The sequence below is a fragment of the Armigeres subalbatus genome, chromosome 1 (assembly GCF_024139115.2).
Source record: "Armigeres subalbatus isolate Guangzhou_Male chromosome 1, GZ_Asu_2, whole genome shotgun sequence".
NCBI lineage: Eukaryota > Metazoa > Arthropoda > Insecta > Diptera > Culicidae > Armigeres > Armigeres subalbatus.
The window spans coordinates 120,357,704-120,377,677 of NC_085139.1; the positions used below are offsets into that span (position 1 = coordinate 120,357,704).

Consider the following 19,974-nt stretch of genomic DNA (forward strand, 5'->3'; position numbering starts at 1 on the left):
AATAAACACTAATGGATAATAAATTACTATAAGTATTTACTTACTGAAGAACAGCCGATAGTCGTCAGATGAATTTGCGCCCCGTTCCGATTTGGTACTTCTTGATCCGGTCATCTTGCAAGCACTCCCGTATTCACCGTTCCGTAACAACTGCGTAAACTACAAACAGAAAACAAACCGTTCTTTGATCCGTCACCGGAGGAAACGACTCACTGCACCGTTTTCTGTACCAACAAAACGTGCCCTTGATGCTACTAATCCGAACCGAACCCGCTGCTGATTTTGCTGAAAACACCGCCGCGTCAAGGAACGATGTCGCCCGGCTACCGCCAACACGATGGAATCATTTTGGCACTGACGCTTTGTTGGTGGTTGTGAAACGTAGTGACATTTGCCACAGTAGCATCAACGCGGTAGTCGAAGAGGGACGCACATTTGTGTTGCAGATTGTTTGTGAATATTTTACGTTCTACACGATCAAAACGCTTCACCCATTTTATGTCTCTTTTCATGCAATTTGCCGTTGCACTACCATGAGACAACCATATGACCATTTTAATTTGAACACTTTTAATTTTGAACCCCGTTGGTTTGAACGTCGTTCAATTGAAAAGTGTTCAACATCATTAGCATGTGGTTTGGAGAAGAAAAATGGAACATCGTGACGAAACGAACAAACAAAACGGCAAAGAAGCAGCCAGAAACCGTTTTCTGATGCTCATAGAGTAACCAGAGCAGGAACTAATAACCGGGACCAGACACTCGGAATTTTCCGTGTTGCGCTAAGTCTCCATCGTGTGTAGAGTTCTAGGTATACACTTGAAAAGACACTAAGCAAGTTGTCAGTTTTGACGTATTTCTCATGTTTTTCTCCGTGCAGCTTTGTGTTTTGTTTTTTTGCACCTCACCAGTCACCTGCCAGGAAAGCCGAGAAAAACCCTTCTTATCCAGTTGTGAATTGTGATTTATTGCAATTTTGAACCAAAAATAGAATAAATTCGTTCACTTGTCGGAGAATTGAGACTGAGGGAGGAATGAAACATCACGTGGGAAAGCCGAGGAAAGCTTTCACTGGATATAGGAAACAAGAAAACAGTCAGATCTTGACTTTCATCGCTGCGTTTTCCCATCGAATGTACATCGGCTGACGAGACGAGTCGTCCCTAAAAATTGCATTGGTGCTTTGCTAACGAACTGACACTGGTCTTCCAAAGCCTGCATTACAACCGGAGATTGCTTACTAAACGGATAACGAAGGACACAATCAAGATATTCATTAGGCTTCACTGCGCGAAACTTTACCTCCGCTTCTGCCGATACTACCAGGTATGTTTGCGTGAGCCTTCACGTCGTACGGTATTCGCTGTAAATATCCAGAATCTACAAGAGTGCTCTAGCGCGGTTCCAGGTTACCGAAACCGCTGCTAAGCGGACATCGTAAAATCGTCCACAGGCACGAAGACCACCACCTTGTCGAAACTCTCTGCGCAATTCAAAGGGACTCGAGAATATTCCTGAAACTCGAACTACGCACATCACCCGATACATCGAAGTGTTGTTGTTTTCAGCCGTCCAATCTACTGGATTTCCTTAATACACTGCCATAGCCGGTTTCGATCGATTTGTGTCTGCGGCTTTGAAGTTAAGGAATGGATGTTTTTCTCTTTTTTTTAATTTCGAGGAATAGATGAAGTTGGGCACGTTGTTTTCGCGGCATTTCTGCAATACATTGGGAGAGTACCTTGTAGCGACGTTTAGCAATGTGATTGCGCGGTACCCAAGCAACCAGAGTTCGGATAAGAAGGGCTATTTTGGCTAATCAGCTCTCATTTTAAGTAATTTTTGTATGTAACGGAACTTTAAGTGAACTTTAAGTTCCGTTAAGGATCTTAGACGATGTGAACCATAGTGACCAATTAGTTCAGTTAAGAGTAAATTTAAGTAAAATCTGAACTTCTGGTTGCTTGGTGGTTGCAATTCAGCATATCCTTCGTTGTAGATGGGATATACGATACCTATCCACTTCTGCGGTAGAACCTCATCTTCCCAAACATTGTAAATACCCAGTGGCTCACCTGTTTTAATAGCATTCCTGGTAGTTGATCCCTCAGGGTTGTTGTTTTTCATCCGGACAATCTCCTGGAGATTCGGAAAACGTATGTCCTACTACGTGTCCCTAGGCTCGTCACCATACCGCTACGGTTTTGCCACATCGCCGTTCAGGTGCTTTTCGTAATGATGCCGCCACCTGCCGGATTACCTCCACTCGATCTTAAGTAGATTCCCTAGTATTGGAATACTAGTATGACAGCCAATTATTTTAGAAAATTAACTATCTTCGATTCGACATTTCGATAAAACATTCCGCAATTAACCATTTCGCGGTTGCTAGTTCACGGCCTACCGCTTCGCGTTCAGTATCATATCGCGGTTTAACATTTCGCGGTTTATATTATTTAGCGGTATACATTTCCGGTTAGTACTATTTCGCGCAATACCAATTCGGTTTAATTTTACTAATGTTACGTTACAATGGTTCAATAATGTGTTCTTTGCTTTGTAAAGCCTCAACATTCATTTAATTGTTATTAAAGCGAATAATCATTGAGTTTACACCAGACTTGTATAAATTCAAATCAACAAAAAATAAATATTTTAAAGCAAAACATATTTGCAAATGCGACTATGTAAAGAAGGCGAAACAACTAACAGTTTGCTTGTCATAAGACGAGTTTGAACCATCCATTTAATTCCACCACTTGATTGTGGCTTGACAGATACGTATTTCGACCTCAACAGTAAGGTCGTCTTCATTGTCTCGTATTTAACTGGACTCAAAGTCGGTAAAGACAATAGAAAAAAATAAAAGATTTATTATAATTGAATATTGTACACATGTTTGCTAATGTACAAATCTAGTTATCATAAAACATGTTTTTTCAAAAACCACTCTCCATGGGGCAATATGGTCATACCCAGGGATTGAACTTATCATTTCATTATCATTTAGTATTCATCAATAACTCATTCCAGAGACGGAATTCCGAAAAGTGTTGTATGGCGGACTTAGTTCTGATTCCCTCTACAACTCTAAGAATACATTGCTCTATGTCTAATATTCACCGCGGAAAACGCTAGTATCATTTGATATATAAATGATGATAACCTATCAATTGTATATTGAGTGATCCTGAGCGTTTGCATATTAATAATAACAAAGTTGTGGGAATCAGCCAGAAGTCCGCCATTCCATCTCTAGATAATGAATATTAATAAGTTCAATCACTCTACAGAGCAAGATATTGCTAATATGCTACAATTAACAGTTCAAATTTCAGTTGCCAACAAGAATTCATCTATGTTGATTCATTACGGATAAATTACACACCGCATTACAATGACAAGAAAATAGTAGTTTGTGCAACTAGTTGCAAGATGATTTTTCAGCACGAGATAATTTATCCACAGAGGGCTTGCCAGTTGGATAAATACTACAGTCTGAAAAATCGAGTTCTAACGATTTACACTTACCAATGACGAAAAATGAACTTTGTTGTATCTGTGCCAAAATAAAAGATGATTTAGTCCATGATTATTCTTGCCAATAAATAATGTTGCTGCAGAGAACAATCGGATTCTATGATTATCATGCCGCATGGCAAAGCTCTACAAGCAGGCGATAGATGAACTCGTCTTTGGAAATTTCTGTGTTTGTCCATCAAGCTATTTCATTTATTACGCGACGCAGAGAACACACTATCTGAACACTACCCGAGCTATAAAAGCTGCATGTATCCCCAAGTGGCCTCAACAAAGCGACCGTGTGCCGCTCAAAGCACTAACCAGATCCTGGTGTTAGGTGGGACGCTAAACAGCCACTGACGACGGCCCTCCGACAGGGAGGAGTTTGCGAGCCCAATCCGCCTGGAAAACCAATAATTGCGAACAATATAAGAGATAATGCGACTCGATATAATCAGCAAAGACCTGGCGAGAATAAGGATCACGATTGGAAGCTTGGAACAGGCTGCAAGTCGCTGGCTTCGCAGGTTCACAGGATCTCGATGAATTACATCCCCAAACTTCGACGTCGTGCAGGAGATTTGCTGGACAGGACAGAAAGTGTGGAAAAAGCGGCGGAGCTTACCTTCTCAAAGCTGTGGCACCACCAACGAGCTGGGAAGGCTATAGTGCTGGGTAAGATGCGCCATCTTGTGATTGGGTGGCAGCCAACCAACGCAAGGATGTTAAGCTGTGATTAAAGGCCGTTGCTTCAACTATAGCATCATCAACGTCCACTGCCCACAGAAGGGAGACCCGACGACGAGAAAGAAGCGTTCTACGCACAGCTAGACAGACTTTCGATGGATGCTCACTGCGGACGTCAAAATCGTCATCGTGACATGAACCACAAGTCGAAGGAGGAAATGTATAGACCGGTCATCGGACCGGATAGTCTACACCGTTCGAATGACAACGGTCAACGATGCATAAACTTTGCACCCTCCGGAATGGGTCAGGGCACCTTCTTTCCCGCAAAAATATCCACAAGGCCACATGGAGATCACCTAACCAGAAACGGAAAACCTAATCGGTAAATTCTTCTCACACCTGCGTTGCAGCATCCTGCGCTCAAGACTCTCGACGGTGTACAACACGCGTCGAAGTCGACGCCGCAGCTTAATATTGAGGGCTACAAGACGGTAGACTAGCCCAGAATACGCGCAGCAGCAGGAAGCGCATTCCAACGGAAGAGCAGCTAGGCGCAGCATCTCCGAAGATGGCTGGAGAGATATTCGATCCGCCATTGGGTAGCACCCAACCGCTGCCGGCACGGTGCCCCGGATCAGAGAAACGACTGGTATGACGGTGAATGTGAGCAGCTAGTAGAAGAGAAGAATGCAGCATGGGCGAGATTGCTGCAACACCGCACGAGGGCGAAGGCACGATATAAACGGGCGGAACGACAAAACTCGATTTTCCGGAGGAAAAGCGCCACCAGGAAGATCAAGACCGTGAAGAGACGGAGCCATCTGTACCGCGCTAATAACATGTTCTATGAAGTTAGACCGTTCACGTAGGCCACGTGCCAAGCCTGATATGTGTGGACATAAACGGGAACCTTTTTACGAACGAGCGTGAGGTGTCCAAAAGTGGCGCAGCACTACGAAGAACACCTGAATGGCGATGTGGCAGACGAAGATGCAATGGACCTGGGAGGCGCACGGGATATAATTTTACCGGCTCCGGATCTCCAGGAAATCCAGGAGGAGATTGGCCGGCTGAAGAACAACAAAGCCCTGGGGTTGACCAACTACCAGGAGAGCTATTTCATTCATTTATTTAGTCTACATCTATACAGATAACACTGAATCAACAATTTGACGCCACAATACACGGTTCGAGGCCACATCTCCATCCTCGAATACGCCCCACGCTCAAGTCGTTCTGCACCTGGTCTCCCATCTCGCTCGCTGCGCTCCACGTCGTCTCATGCCTGCCGGATCGGAAGCGAACACCATCTTTGCAGGGTTGTTGTCGGCATTCTTGCAACATGCCCTGCCGTAATCCCTTCCGGCTTTAGCTACCTTCTGGATACTGGGTTCGCCGTAGAGGTGGGCGAGCTCATGGTTCATTCTTCGCCGCCACACCGTCTTCTTGTACACCGCCAAAGATGGTCCTAAGCACCCGTCTCTCAGATACTCCGAGTGCTTAGATCCTCCTCGAGCATTGTCCATGTTTCATGTTCGAGGACTACCGGTCTTTAACGTCTTGCGCCATTTGGTGCGGTGGCGAATCTTTTCGGCAGTTTCTTCTGGAGCCCGTAGTAGGCGACTTCCACAGATGATGCGCCTTCGTATTTCACGACTAACGTTGTTGTCAGCCGTTAGCAAGGATCCGAGGTAGAGAATTCCTCGACCACCTCGAAGGTATCCCCGTCTATCGTAACACTGCTTCCCAGGCGGGCCCTGTCGCGCTCGGTTCCGCCCACAAGCATGTACTTTGTCTTTGACGCATTCACCACCAGTCCAACTTTTGTTGCTTCACGTTTCAGGCGGGTGTACAGTTCTGCCACCTTTGCAAATGTTCGGCCAACAATGTCCATTCATCCGCGAAGCAAATAAATTGACTGGATCTGTTGAAAATCGTACCCCGGCTGCCGGCTCTGCATGACACCTTCTAGCGCAATGTTGACAAAGAGCAGAAAGTCCATCACCTTGTCTTAGTCCCCGGCGCGATTCGAACGAACTGGATGTTCGCCGAGATCTTCACACAGTTTTGCACCATCCACCGTTGCTTTGATCAGTCTGGTAAGCTTTCCAGGAAGCTGTTCTCGTCCATAATTTTCCATGGCTCTACGCGGTCTATCTGTCGTATGCCGCCTTGAAATCAACGAACAGATGGTGCGTTGGGACCTGGTATTCACGGCATTTTGAAGGATTTGCCGTACAGTAAAGATCTGGTCCGTTGTCGAGGGCCGTCAACGAAGCCGCAGTAACTTCCACGAACTCGTTCACTAATGGTGACAGACGACGAGAAGATGATCTGGGATATCACTTTGGGGCGGCTGGATGGTGATCGCTCGAAAGTTCTCACACTCCAGTTTGTCCTTTCTTGTAGATGGGGCATATAACCCCTTCTCCTCCTCCGGTAGCTGTTCGGTTTCCCAGATTCTGACTATCAGTTTATTGCGAGCAAGTAGCTTTTCCGGGCCCATCTTGATGAGCTCAGCTCCTACCATCCTTACCAGCTGCTTTATTGGTCTTTAGCTGTTGAATGGCATCCTTAATTTCCCTCAAGGTGGGGCTGGTTGGCTTCGTCCGCTGAACTGACGTAGTCATCTCCTCCGCTGCCTTGACTTTCGTGCCTGTACTCTCAGCGCCATTCAGATGTTCCTCGTAGTGCTGCTTCCACCTTTCGATCACCACAGTTCGTCCGTCAAGATGCTCCATCCTTATCCCGTCATTTTCGGCTCGCGGCACAGACCTTTGCGGATGCGTTGAACTTCTGATAGAACTTGCGTGTATCTTGAGAACGCTGTTCCATCTCTCGCACTCCGCTTCTTCCAGGCGGCGTTTCTTCTCTGAAAAGGCGGGTCTGCTGTCTCCGCTTCCGTCTATAACGTTCCACGTTCTGCCGGGTACCTGCTAGCGCGACCGCCCGCGCTGCGTCTCTCCTCCAGAATCTGTCTGCACTCTTTCAGACCAATCGTTCCGTCGACTTCGACCCATACCCGATTGTTCTCCGCTGCGTCGTTAATGGCTGCTTGACTGTATTCCAGCGGTCCTCAAGAGGGGCCCCATCAGGCTCACCTCTTAAACGCTGCCTCGAGATGCTGCGCGTATGCAGTGGCGACATCAGGTTGCTTCAGTCGCTCTAGGTCGTACCGCGGCGGTCGTCGGTACCGAACATTGTTGAGCAGATAGTTTTGGGCGGTTCTCATCACCAGATAGTGGTCAGAGTCGATTTAGCGCCACGATATGTCCTGACGTCGATAATGTCGGAGAAGTGCCGTCCATCAATCAGAACGTGGTCGATTTGTGATTCTGTCTGCAGTGGCGATCTCCAGGTGTACCGATACGGGAGGCCGTGTTGGAAATAGGTGCTGCAGATGGCCATATTCTTGGAGGCGGCGAAATCAATTAGTCGTAGGCCGTTTCGTTCGTCAGCCGGTGACGCTGAACTTTCCAATAGTCGGTCTAAACTCCTCCTCTTGGCCAACCTGGGCGTTCAAATCTCCTATGATGATTTTGACGTCGTGCGGCAGCTGTCGTACTCGCGTTCCAGCTGCGCGTAGAATGCGTCTTTATCATCATCAGTGCTTCCGGAGTGTGGGCTATGGACGTTGATCATGCTGAAGTTGAAGAACCGCCTTTGATCCTCAACCTGCACATTTTCTCGTTGATCGACCACCCGATCACGCGCCTCATGTCGCCCATCACATGAAAGCTGTTCCCAGCTCTGTGTGTTGCCCAGCTCTGGTAGATGGTATGATTACCTCTAAACGTTCGCACCTGATCCCTTCAACAAACCTCCTGCAGCGCTACGTTGCCGAATCCACGGTCCTTGAGCACATCGCGGTATGCGTTGCTCCCGATGAAGTTGAGAGATTTGCAGTTCCACGAACCGAGTTTCCAATCGCTAGTCCCTTTTCGTCGCAGTGGTCTTCGCCGATGGTTCCGGTCCGTACTCTCTTGTTGATTGTTCTTTGCTTATGATTTTTAAAGGCTGGCTTGCAGGGCCTGACACCAAACCCCTAAATTTCGGAGGACCATTCCTCCTATTTCCGGTGGACCATGGTGCAGTTTCATTTGAAGTCCTCGCTGGCACTCGGACGATGATCAGCCCTATGGAGAACGAGACTGTTGTGAGCCGATCCTGACATGGAGAACAGACGCTCAATAAGATTTGAACCTCGAGAAGCAAACCCTTCCTGTCAGCATACGACCATGGTTCCCACCGGGGTTGGTTACCCGATCTTCCCTAGGTTGCTCGTTCGGCCAGCACCGCGAGTGGGGATAGGAGTTGCTGGGTAAGGGCTAAGGACCGCGAGATGGTCTATTTTTTCCTAGTGACGAAGTACCAATGGTGCCTTTAGCATTTGCCGTGCCAGAGCTATTTAAACACGGTGGTGACGCACTGGCAAGAGCGCTGCACTGGGTCATTTCAAGATTTGGGAGGAGAGTTTTGCCGCAGGAGTGGATGGAAGGTGTCGTGGTCCCAGCTACAAAAGGGTGATAAGCTGGATTGTAGCAACTACCGCGCAATCCATTGCTGAACAAGTACACTCAAAATTTTATGCCGTCGACTAGCACCAATTGCAAGGGGTTCGTGGGGCAGTACCAGGCAGGTTTTGGCGAACGCTCCACCACGGACTAGGTGTTCGCCATTCGCCAAGTACTGCAGAAATGCCGCGAATACAACGTGCCCACACATCATCAATTCATCGACTTCAAAGCCGCATATGATACAATCGATTGGGACCAGCTATGGTAGCTATAATGCACGAACACGGATTTCCGGATAAACTGACACGGTTGATCAAAGCGACGATGGATCGGGTGATGCGTAGTTCAAGTTTCGGGATTCTCGAGTCCTTTCGAAGCGCAGAGGGTTACGGCAAGGTGATGGTATTCGTGTCTGCTATTCAACATAGCTTTGGAAGGGTAATACGAAGGGCATTAACACTAGTGGTACAATTTTCAATAAGTCCGTCACAGCTTTTGGCTTTGACGACATAGATACTATGGCACGTAACTTTGAAAATGGAGGAAGCATACATCAGACTGAAAAGGAAGCCAAGCGGATCGGACTGATCATCAACACGTCGAAGACAAGTACATAATGAGAAGAGGTTCAAGGGTTTTGCAAAGAAGGCCCAAGTACAGGCCAATATGCGTACAAACATTACCAGCTACTGGACAAGCTGGATGAAGGAAGTGGCTCTGAGTTGGTGAAATGGGGTGTACGCATCAGACGTATTCACAACTGCACAGGTAAATGTTTTTTTTTTGTAAACAGAAATTCAAGAATACTATAGGACAATTTGAAATATTTGTTTGATAATATTAAATTTGTACGCAGATAATGCAGAGATGATAAATACGAGCTACAGTCATAAAAGGCGTGCATGTCCCTTCTTCCTATCCAAGGAGATAATCGAGCGCGGATATACTCTCCATGCCGTATAATTATTTGCTGGACCGATGATGCACAAGGCGAACAATTTGGAGCTCCCGAACACGATTATCATTCGGACGAGGCTCACAATGTGAAAATTGCGAAGAATCGGCGTCGATGCAAATTCGACCAACGGACAAAGCGTGCATTGATAATATTGAATACGTCGATTATGAAGGTGATGGACCACTTGGTGGCTATAACGAAGCGAAGAAAATTTCACTATCGATGATTTGGCGCTACTGAAAGAGATGCAATTGGAAAGAACGGAACATGTATTTTCGAAATATTCGATAATATAACGTGAGTATTCAAACTAAATTTAATTTTCGGTTATTTATTTATCGTAATTGTTTTCCTTTTAAGATCAAAGGAGGTGATTACCTACCATGTCGTTGCTCACCTGTGTTACATCTTGAAAATAATATGTATAATTCACGCCAATTGGTATCCGGAGGAAGATGGCAACATTTTATAGAGGATAATACAAACACGTCTGTTAGGTTTACATGCAAACAACTTACTATTCAACATCATACTTCACATAGTGCAACAGATTCTCAATAGCTCAGATCTCTAAATTATGAAGAGTATATCTCTCGTAATGGAACTCAGCGGGGTTCCCCATCTGATCACTACAACACCTCCTTCCTCAAGAAGATACTTGTATCCAATTCACTTCTCAGTGACAACTTACTTATATTTTCGTCCTTTTATACATTGTTCTGACTGAAAAACGCTTTCAGTAATTCACTTTTCTTACAAGTTTCTTTCCATACGTCAAGGTTAAATAAAGTCAAACAGCTTTTGAACAGCTACATCAAAATAAAATTAAAATTAACATAAAGGTTCGTTCTACGTATGAATACCTAGCTTTGAATTAATCATCTGTCTTATATGTTATTTTTAATACACTTTACCTTCCTATCAGCCTAAAATGCTATATGTTGTATTTGCTATGTGATGCTGATATACGTCAAGATTAAAACATGTTTTTACATGATGTACTAACTACCATATGTAATGTCTTAGAGTGTTCTCATACGATCTATATATTATCGGATACAATTGTGTTCTAATAGAATAAAAAAACTATACTATATCCAGGCAAACTGAAATAAAACACAAAGAACAATGCCTCAAAACAACAGGTAACACTATACACTCACTGATAAAACAATGTCACCCAAAAGATTTAAACATGATGTGGGGTCGCTGAATGATCCAAATTACAGTAAGTGTCGGATGATAAACAGACCTACTATACCGACATTGTTTGAGCTGCCCTCTGAATAAGCAATCCACATTTGTGATAAACAATGTTCCTGATAGTATTTAAATAGATTCATGCTTCCAAATGCAATTAAAAAATTGTGCTAATTTCTACCAAACACAAATCGAACAACAGTACACCATCACCATAAAAAGGAATAATAATTCACGCTATCATAGCTTCAATCGCAGTAAACAATAATTGCAAGCCATGTGATGGCGATTTATTTATTGAAGAAATGTTACGAATAAAATGTGCGAAGAAAAGTACAATACACTAGCACAAAAAGCGGATCAAGGCACTGAGGAAAAATGCGTTCTTCGCAATAATAAAGTCTATGAAAAGCTAACAAAAATCTTAACAAAAATGAAAATAAAAATATTGCGGTGCACATAAAAACAGAATCACATCCTGATTCACCAAAAACCACTTCTAACATAGCACCAAAAAGATTCTTTGTGGAAAAAAAATCACGCCAAATGGTGTAACACGAGGTCGTGAAAAACAAATTCTAAAATGAAACACTATTTATCCTCGTCGCCACTGTTACATCTTGTAAATAATATGTATAATTCACGCCAAAGGTGGTATCCGGAGGAAGATAAGGAACATTTTATAGAGGATAATACAAACACTCTGTTAGGTTTACATGCAAATAACAACAACTGTCAACATCATACTTCACATAGTGCAACAGATTCTCAATACTCAGATCTCTAAATTATGATTAGAGTATCTCTCGTAATGGAACTACCAGCAGGGGTTCCCCATCTGTCCACTACCTGCTAGACAATATTATCCAGTACATTGCTCCACGAGGATGAACAACTTGTGCGTGGCGGTGGATTTCAGATTCTGGCGGAAGCGCAATGTAAAACATACAGATGGATGGACAGCGTCCAAACGATTGTTCCATCGGTCAAAGCTAATGCGAACGTTAAGAGGCACTAACGTGGAAGAAACCCTAGGAGTATCATTTTGACCAGCGATTCTACCCCCTCTGAAGCCGTTGATTGTTGATTTGAGAGGAAAATCCACATCTTGATAGTGAGTCAGGTGTGTGTCAAGATTGTTCAGGATCGGATAAGAGAGTTTCGTATCCATCACTGAGCTGTGAGACAGAAAGTTGGGCCAAATCAGTCGGACGAAACCAATCTTTGTCGAAACTCGGGGAAGGCACAATTCCTGAATACGATGACGTGCTACTACCACAAGAATAAACTATCCCAAGAAAAGCTGCGGTTTTTATGGCCTTTGTCAAGAAAAAAGTATCATGAACGGACTAAGATTATACTTAACCTGTTTGCCATTTTCACCCTTAAAGCACAGACAAACAGACTTACAGCTTGAACAATTTTCTGAAAATCCATCGCTCAACTCATCTACCACCATCTCAGGCATTGTTACACGAAACGATGTTTCGTATGAAATCGTCACCAGAAGGCGCTGGAGTGAAATGAACCCGAATGTCGACACTGGCGCCTCTGGTTAATTGCGTAATCAATCAAATTCAAATTGATCGTTGAAGTCATGGTGGATGGTATTTTTCTAGTTTACGTCTGTTTGTCTTTGTAACGATTGAACGAAAAGTCAAAATTTGAATACTTAAACACTCAAGTCAGTAATCGATTTCAAAGACATGTCAACGTACTCCATGCCTTCTTGATTGCTATTCCTGTGGCTGCTTCCATGAACAACGCGTATTTTTGTCAAAACTATTGTCACAGAGTTTTAAAACAATTGTCGCTAGCTCCGGGCAGTGGTAAGTATACTATTTTAAAAAGATGCTTGCTGAAGCTGACGTCACCGGTACTCAGATTGCTCAGGTAATGATTGACAGGTAATGAATAAATTAAGTCTTTGCCATGTATATAAAAGATATTTTAGTTACTAGATAAAGATTGTCGCTTCGTTCCCTTTGTTCTGCTGTCCGGAACATTTGGGTACCAAGCTGTCAAATCGTATGGATTTTCCTTCTTTGACATTTAGTTTCCCTATCCTATCGACAATCTTTATCTAGTAACTAAAATATCTTTTATCATATGATTCTGAACACGCTCAAATCGCCGCCAATCAATAGGTGTCGGATACATGAGCGAGCATGAGCAGGATAACCGTATAATTCGTAGTTGCTACTCCGTGATTGACTTCAACTTGCGAAATTGTACAGGGAACCAATTGAATGGCTTGGGTTTAGCTATCATTCTCAATTCTCAATGTGCAGTCAATTACGGCACCAGCCACGTCAATTCAAATTCAATCTAAATCCAATACAAATTTAATTCAAATCCAATCTAGAACCTATTCAAATCAACCCAAATTGATCGATTTTGAACTAAAAATGATCATATACAGTATTTTTGGAGCACTAATAGCATTTATTTCATTTTTTTCTTGATCTGGTGATTGATCGGAAAGCAACCTTCGTGCTGCACGTACCGATCTTCCGCAATCGAAAGATCTATACCCATCCTGTCCAACCACCTCCAGAACAACCGAGCGGTTAATGTTCACCCGGTTCAATCGCGCGGATCGTGTCCAGTTTCAGCTGTTCGAGAAATTCGTTTCGTTTTCTTATCGGCAGCAGATCCATTATCCTCGATGGGCGTGCCGTTTGAGTCGCCCTGTTTGCGATCCGATAGGACTTCACAGGACGTTTAACAGCATACAAACGGATGATTGTGCCTAGTTGTGATGGTTAGGTGGCGGCCACTTCACCATCAATCATCATACTAGAGCGTCGTTGAAAGCGCATCAGTGATGTCTTTTCGTAGGAATGCGAACATAATGGAAATTTAATTGGGGCGACCAGTTGGGTCGGACACGGACTACGGAAACGTGGGATTTAACCTACAGGCAGATGGGCGGAAGAGAAGACGAGTGGATGAAGGCCTTGAGTCTCGTAGATTTTTCGGGTTGCGATTACTTCGTACGTGGATGGGTCGAGATGGGTCACATTGGGAGCACAACTGCTTTCATCAGATCCTTCAGATTGCAGCTGAACTCAGTGGATTGCTGGAGAACTGAGCTGCGGAAAGGATAAAATGTATATAAGATGGTTTGTTGGTGTGGTGTATGAACTCAAAATCAACAGAAGCAAGATTCAGCAGATTCTTAAATTTAAAATCATGAACACAATCGATACAAATTCTTTTGTATCAAAACAAACTAAATCTAAACTAAACCGTGACTTACCTTCCGGCTATTTTTTCTTCCGTCACTTAATGCATTCGTCGCGATCAAAGTTTTGTCCCGCATATCTACTGTTCGGTGACCAGCACTTTGTACTTGACACAGGGCGTTCAAATCGGCTTGAGACTTGGCGTAGCGCTGCAATAGCGGATAGTTCGTGCATTGGTCATTCTGGTTCAGGGAAAATTGAAAACCGACGTACTGAAAAGAATATCGACCGTTCACCGAGGTCTAAATCCTCTTCATCGTGGACATCGATTGGAACGTCTGTCGAAGTAATGGTTCTAGTTTGCGTTTCTTCATTCGAACTTTCGGAGCACTCGAGGAACAGTAGCGTAATAAGCTGTAGACTTCGAACAACCACCATTTACCGGTGGTCATTAACAATAATCGAATTTTTTCCAACCTTTTGTGGTAGGTTTTCGGCACTGAATCCATGTGTTGATGAGGTAAAGTCGATATCTATTGGACGATTTACGGTCACGTCGTATAGATCTGTTAGGCGCGTTACAATTCAGTGTGGCGCAGAACCAGTCAAGGTTTTCATCATTCCGTTGTTGATCTCAACACTCTGGTCCATGCAGTAACGCCGCAGTAGTCTGATCATTTAACACACCATTTCTCCTGTGCAGTATTGGTCTCAAATTGGACTTTCAATAATACTGTAGGCTTCCGAGACGTCTGGTACGTGTTTGTAGACTTTTGTATTGTGACATGCTACTGATGTGTATGTCGTGAGTGGAATCTGTTGTTTCTGAAATAGTCGATAATTTGAGGGAGTGCAATGAGAAGCTAATATCAGGTACTTACAGGTCAACAAATGGATCAGAATCACTGCAGTTGAATTTTGAATGGTGGTGAACCTGTTGTTTAGTACCAGTTGACGAGCAGCAAGTCATTCCACTGTGCTCAGCCCAATTTATCCTCTCGCGCTAAATATTTATATCCTTCTTCACTGGCTGCAGCAGAGACACCAACGAGGAATGCTCGCTTATTTTGTCAAAAGGACCTTAGTAACATTTTTCGTGAATGAATTTGAGTTATGCTTAAACACGATTTATAAAGCAGATCCTTCACCGAATTGCAGCTGAGTCTTCAGCATATTCATTTGACAATCGATCTTATTTGATAATCAAGTTTAAATTGACATAAATGTCATAAAAGTCACGTCAAATAGATTTAACACCATCGTCAGTATGAACTCGATGCCGTAAATCTCCTAGCGAGCTATGTTGAAAACACCAATAGTACAAATCCTTCGTGTGCTATCCTTACTCAATCATTTCTGAATTTCTCCTTCTGATGATCCAACAAAATTATTAATTGCTGATCAACTTCATGTTGAGTTAGTCGAACTGCGAGCAAAGTTTCCGGCTTTCATATGTAGTTAATCAGACCCCGTCAGGAACTGCCACATACCGGTCTTCCGTAATCGAAAAATGTACTGTGCGGCACGGACCAATTCAACTCACAATTTCTTGCGCTTTCATAGCACAACATTTCTCACGTAGAATACGGTGTGCTTTATCAGTCATGCCAACCTATTGGCTGCACACTGCATCTATGTGCACTGATCCATTTCCAGCAACATATCCAAATGCGATCGACTTCAACATTGTATATCTCCTCTTCGTCTAACCGTAGACTGCGGTTCAACTTCCAATCAGTTAATGCGCGAAAACTTCAGCCGATATGAAATCGAGCCGTCCTGTCCACTATCATCCACATCTCCTTCTGAACGAACCCATCAGGTGGATTGCGGAGAACTGCAACACTGCGGAAAATATAAAGTATATTTAAGACAGTTGTGGATGTGTTTGAGAAAAGATATTTTAACGACACGACGGTCATAAGCAAACAAATTATTGGAAACAAAACAATTAAGTAGCGTTGGAGAAATCACTTGCGAACTTTTGAAAGAAGAAGTAATTTCGGACGATCACCAACTCAGACCAGTTCACCCAATCAGGATATTTCCGAAAAGATTTGCTTTGCGTCATTCTAAAACCAATCAATTTCCCCACATTGAGAGCTAAGTAAAGACCGATGAGGACGAAGTGTTATTTTCTTCAACATATCTCACCAAAACATATCTTCCTCAAAACATCATCATGAAACTTCCAGTCACCGTGAAATTCACTCAAAATCGAGACAAACACCTGCACCGTCGGCTCTTCAGTCTTTCCTCCGTTTCTTTGAAGGTTCGTAAGAATCCTTTAGGAACTCCTGGAAAAATTTCAATGATTCCGACGAGATTGCCGCTGCTTCGTTCACCGCTGACAAAATGGAACAGTCCTCCTCCATGCTACTCGCTAATTATCCAGATTATAATGTGACACTTGCTGAACTGCGGAAGGAGGCTAAAGGATTTTAATTTTGATAAAATTGAAAAATTTAGAAAATTTTTGATCGACCAGGAGCACAGAAAACAATGATGAAAACTGGAACGTAAACAAAAAAAACTCACAACAAAATGCGAAAAATAAGTCTACACAGAACAAAACACTTTCAAATAAATTTATCCAAATTTGAGTAAAATACACTAGCGCCTCTGGCGATGCTGGGTCTCGTCAGCTCTTCGTGGTTGCATGAATTTTTAATCGTTCTTCAGGACACTCACGTCAGGAACTAATAACCGGGACCAGACACTCAGAATTTTCCGTGTTGCTGAAGTCTCCATCGGTGTGAGAGTTCTGGTATACCTTGAAAGACACTAAGCAAGTTGTCAGTTTTGACATGTTCTCTCTTTTTTCTCCTGCAGCTTTGTGTTTTTGTTTTTTGCACCTCGATCACCTGCCAGAAGCCGAGAAAACCCCTTCTTATCCAGTTTGGTTTGATTTGGTGCAATTTTGAACCAAAATGAATAAATTCGTTCACTTGTCGGAGGTGAGACTGAGGAGGAATGAAACATCACGTGGGAAAGCCGAGGAAAGCTTTCACTGGATATAGGAAACAAGAAAAACAGTCAGATCTTGACTTTCATCGCTGCGTTTCCATCAGATATGTACATCGGCTGACAGAGAGTCGTCCCTAAAAATTGCATTGGTGCTTTGCTAACGAACTGACACTGGTCCAAAGCCTGCATTAAAACCGGAAGTTAAACTACTTAAACGGATACAGAAAGGACAATCAAGATATTCATTACGGCTTCACTGCGCGCCAAGAAACTTTACCTCCGCTCCCGATACTACAGGTATGTTTGCGTAGGCCTTCGTCGTACGGTATTCGCTGTAAATATCCAGAATCTACAAATTAGCTCTGGCTTTCCAGGTTACCGAAACACGCTGCTAAGCGAGCATCGTAAAAATCTCCCATGGCACGAAAGACCACCACCTTGTCGAAACTCTCTGCCAATTCAAAGGGACTCGAGAATTTCCTGAAACTCAGACTACCACATCACCCGAACATCGAAGTGTTGTTTTTCAGCCGTCAATCTACTGGATTCCTTAATACCTGCCATAGCGGTTTCGATCGATTTGTGTCATATGCGGCTTTGAAGTTGGAATGGATGTTTTCTCTTTTTTTTTAATTTCGAGGAATAGATGAAGTGTGGCACGTTGTTTTCGCGCATTTCTGCAATACATTGGGAGAGTACACTTGAGGCGACGTTTAGCAATTGATTGCGCGGTACCAAACAACCAAAGTTCGGATAAGAAGGGCTATTTTGGCTTAATCAGCTCTCATTTAAGTAATTTTTTGTATGTAACGAACTTTAAGTGAACTTTAAAGTTCCGTTAAGATCTTGGAACTGATGTAACCATAGTGAACCAATTAGTTCAATTGAGTAAATTTAAGTAAAATCTGAACTTTGGTTGCTTGGTGATTGCTGCAATTCAGCATATCGCCCCGTTGTAGATGGGATATACGATACCTTCCATCCACTTCTGCGGTAAACCTCATCTTCCCAAACATTGGTAAATACCAGTGGCTCACCTGTTTTAATAGCATTCCTGGTAGTTGGTCAACCTCAGATTTGTTGTTTTCATCCGGACAATCTCCTGGAGATTCGGAAAACGTTGTCCTACGTGTCCCTAGCTCGTCGCACCATACCGCTCGGTTTTGCCACATCGCCGTTCAGGTGCTTTTCATGATACCTCCCGGATTACCTCACGCTCGATCTTAAGTAGATTCCTAATGGAATACTGGTATACGAAAACACAATTATTTTTAGAAAATTAACTATCTTCGATTGTACGACATTTCGTAAAACTTCCGCAATTAACCATTTCGCGTGTGCTAGTTCGACCTACCGCTTGCTTCAGTATCATATCGCGGTTTAACATTTCGCGGTTTATATTATTTAGCGGTATATCATTCTGCGTTAGTACTATTTCGCAATAATACCAATTCGGTTTAATTTTACTAATGTTACGTTACAATGTAGTTCAATAATGTGTTCTTTAGCTTTGTAAAGCCTCAACATTCATTTAATTGTTATGTAAAGCGAATAATCATGAGTTTACACCAGACTTGTATAAATTCAAATCCCAACAAAAAATAAATATTTTAAAGCAAACATGACAAATGCGACTATGAAAGAAGGCGAAACAACATAACAGTTTGCTTGTCATAGACAGTTTGAACCATCCCATTTAATTCCACCCACTTGATTGTAACCGACAGATACGTATTTCGACCTCAACAGTAATGTCGTCTTCAGTGTCTCGTATTTAACTGGACTCAAAGTCGAGTAAAGACAATAGAAAAAAATAAAAAGATTTATTATAATTGAATATTGTGCACACATGTTTGTATGATACAATCTGAATTTATCATAAAACATGTTTTTTCAAAAACCACTCTCCATGGAGAATATGGTCATACCAGGATTGAACTTATCATTTCATTATCATTTAGTATTAAATAACTCATTCAGAGACGGAATTCGAAAAGTATTTGTAGCGGACTTCAGTTCTGATTCCTCTACAACTCTAAGAATGCATTGCTCTGTATCTAATATTCTGCGGAAAACGCTAGTATCATTTGATATATTAAATGATGATAACTTATTATCAATTAGTATATTGGTGATCCTGGCGTTTCACTTTAATATTGACATGCATTACCAAAAAGTTGTGAGGGGAATCAACACCTAAGTCATACATACTCGAATTGATAATGAAAAATCTAGTCCCAGAGCAAGATATTAGGCTCTAATAGCTACACAATTAACAAGTTCAAATTTCAGTTGCCTAAGAATATATCATCATTTAGATTCATTACGGATAAATTACAACACGCATTAGCGATCGAAACGAAAATAGTAGTTTGTGCAACTAGTTGCAAAAGATGATTTTTCAGCACATGTAATTTATCCAACGAGGCTTGCCGAGTTGGATACATCTACAGTGCTGAAAAATCGAGTTTGACATTTACTACCACTGCAATGACGAAAAATGACTTTTTATGATAAATCTTACCAAAATAGTAAAGACCGATTTATCCACATGATATTCTGCCAATAAATATGTTGCTGCGAAGAACAATCAGATTCCATGTTATCATGCCGCATGGCAAAAGCTCTACAAGCCTTGAGCGATAGATGAACTCGTCTTTGAAAATTTGATGTTATGTCCATCAACCTTTCATTTATTACGCGACGAGAACACACTATCAGACACTATCCCGAGCTATAAAGCGCTGCATGTATCCGCAAGTAGGCCTCAACAAAGCGACCGTGTGCCGCTCAAAGCCGCAAGCCCAAGTCCTGGTGTTAGGTGGGACGCTAAACAGCCCTGACACGACGGCCCTCCGACGAGACAGGAGGTTTGCGCAGGCCCAATAAGCCGCCTGAAAAAATAATTACGAACAATAAGAAGATAATGCGA

The 19,974-nt window shown here is 42.9% G+C and overlaps 2 protein-coding genes across 3 annotated transcripts in view; one reads left to right on the forward strand and one right to left on the reverse strand.

Moving 5' to 3' along the window:
• LOC134205850 (inorganic pyrophosphatase-like) overlaps positions 1–63 on the reverse strand; it is a 16,359-nt gene extending 16,296 nt beyond the window's left edge. For both annotated transcript variants that reach the window (XM_062681503.1, XM_062681494.1), the window contains exon 1: positions 45–63. The gene's annotated coding sequence lies outside the window, so the exon portion shown is untranslated. The remainder of the gene's footprint in view (positions 1–44) is intronic.
• LOC134205058 (solute carrier family 22 member 21) overlaps positions 1–19,974 on the forward strand; it is a 217,320-nt gene that overhangs the window by 158,149 nt on the left and 39,197 nt on the right. The gene's annotated exons all lie outside the window — the stretch shown is intronic.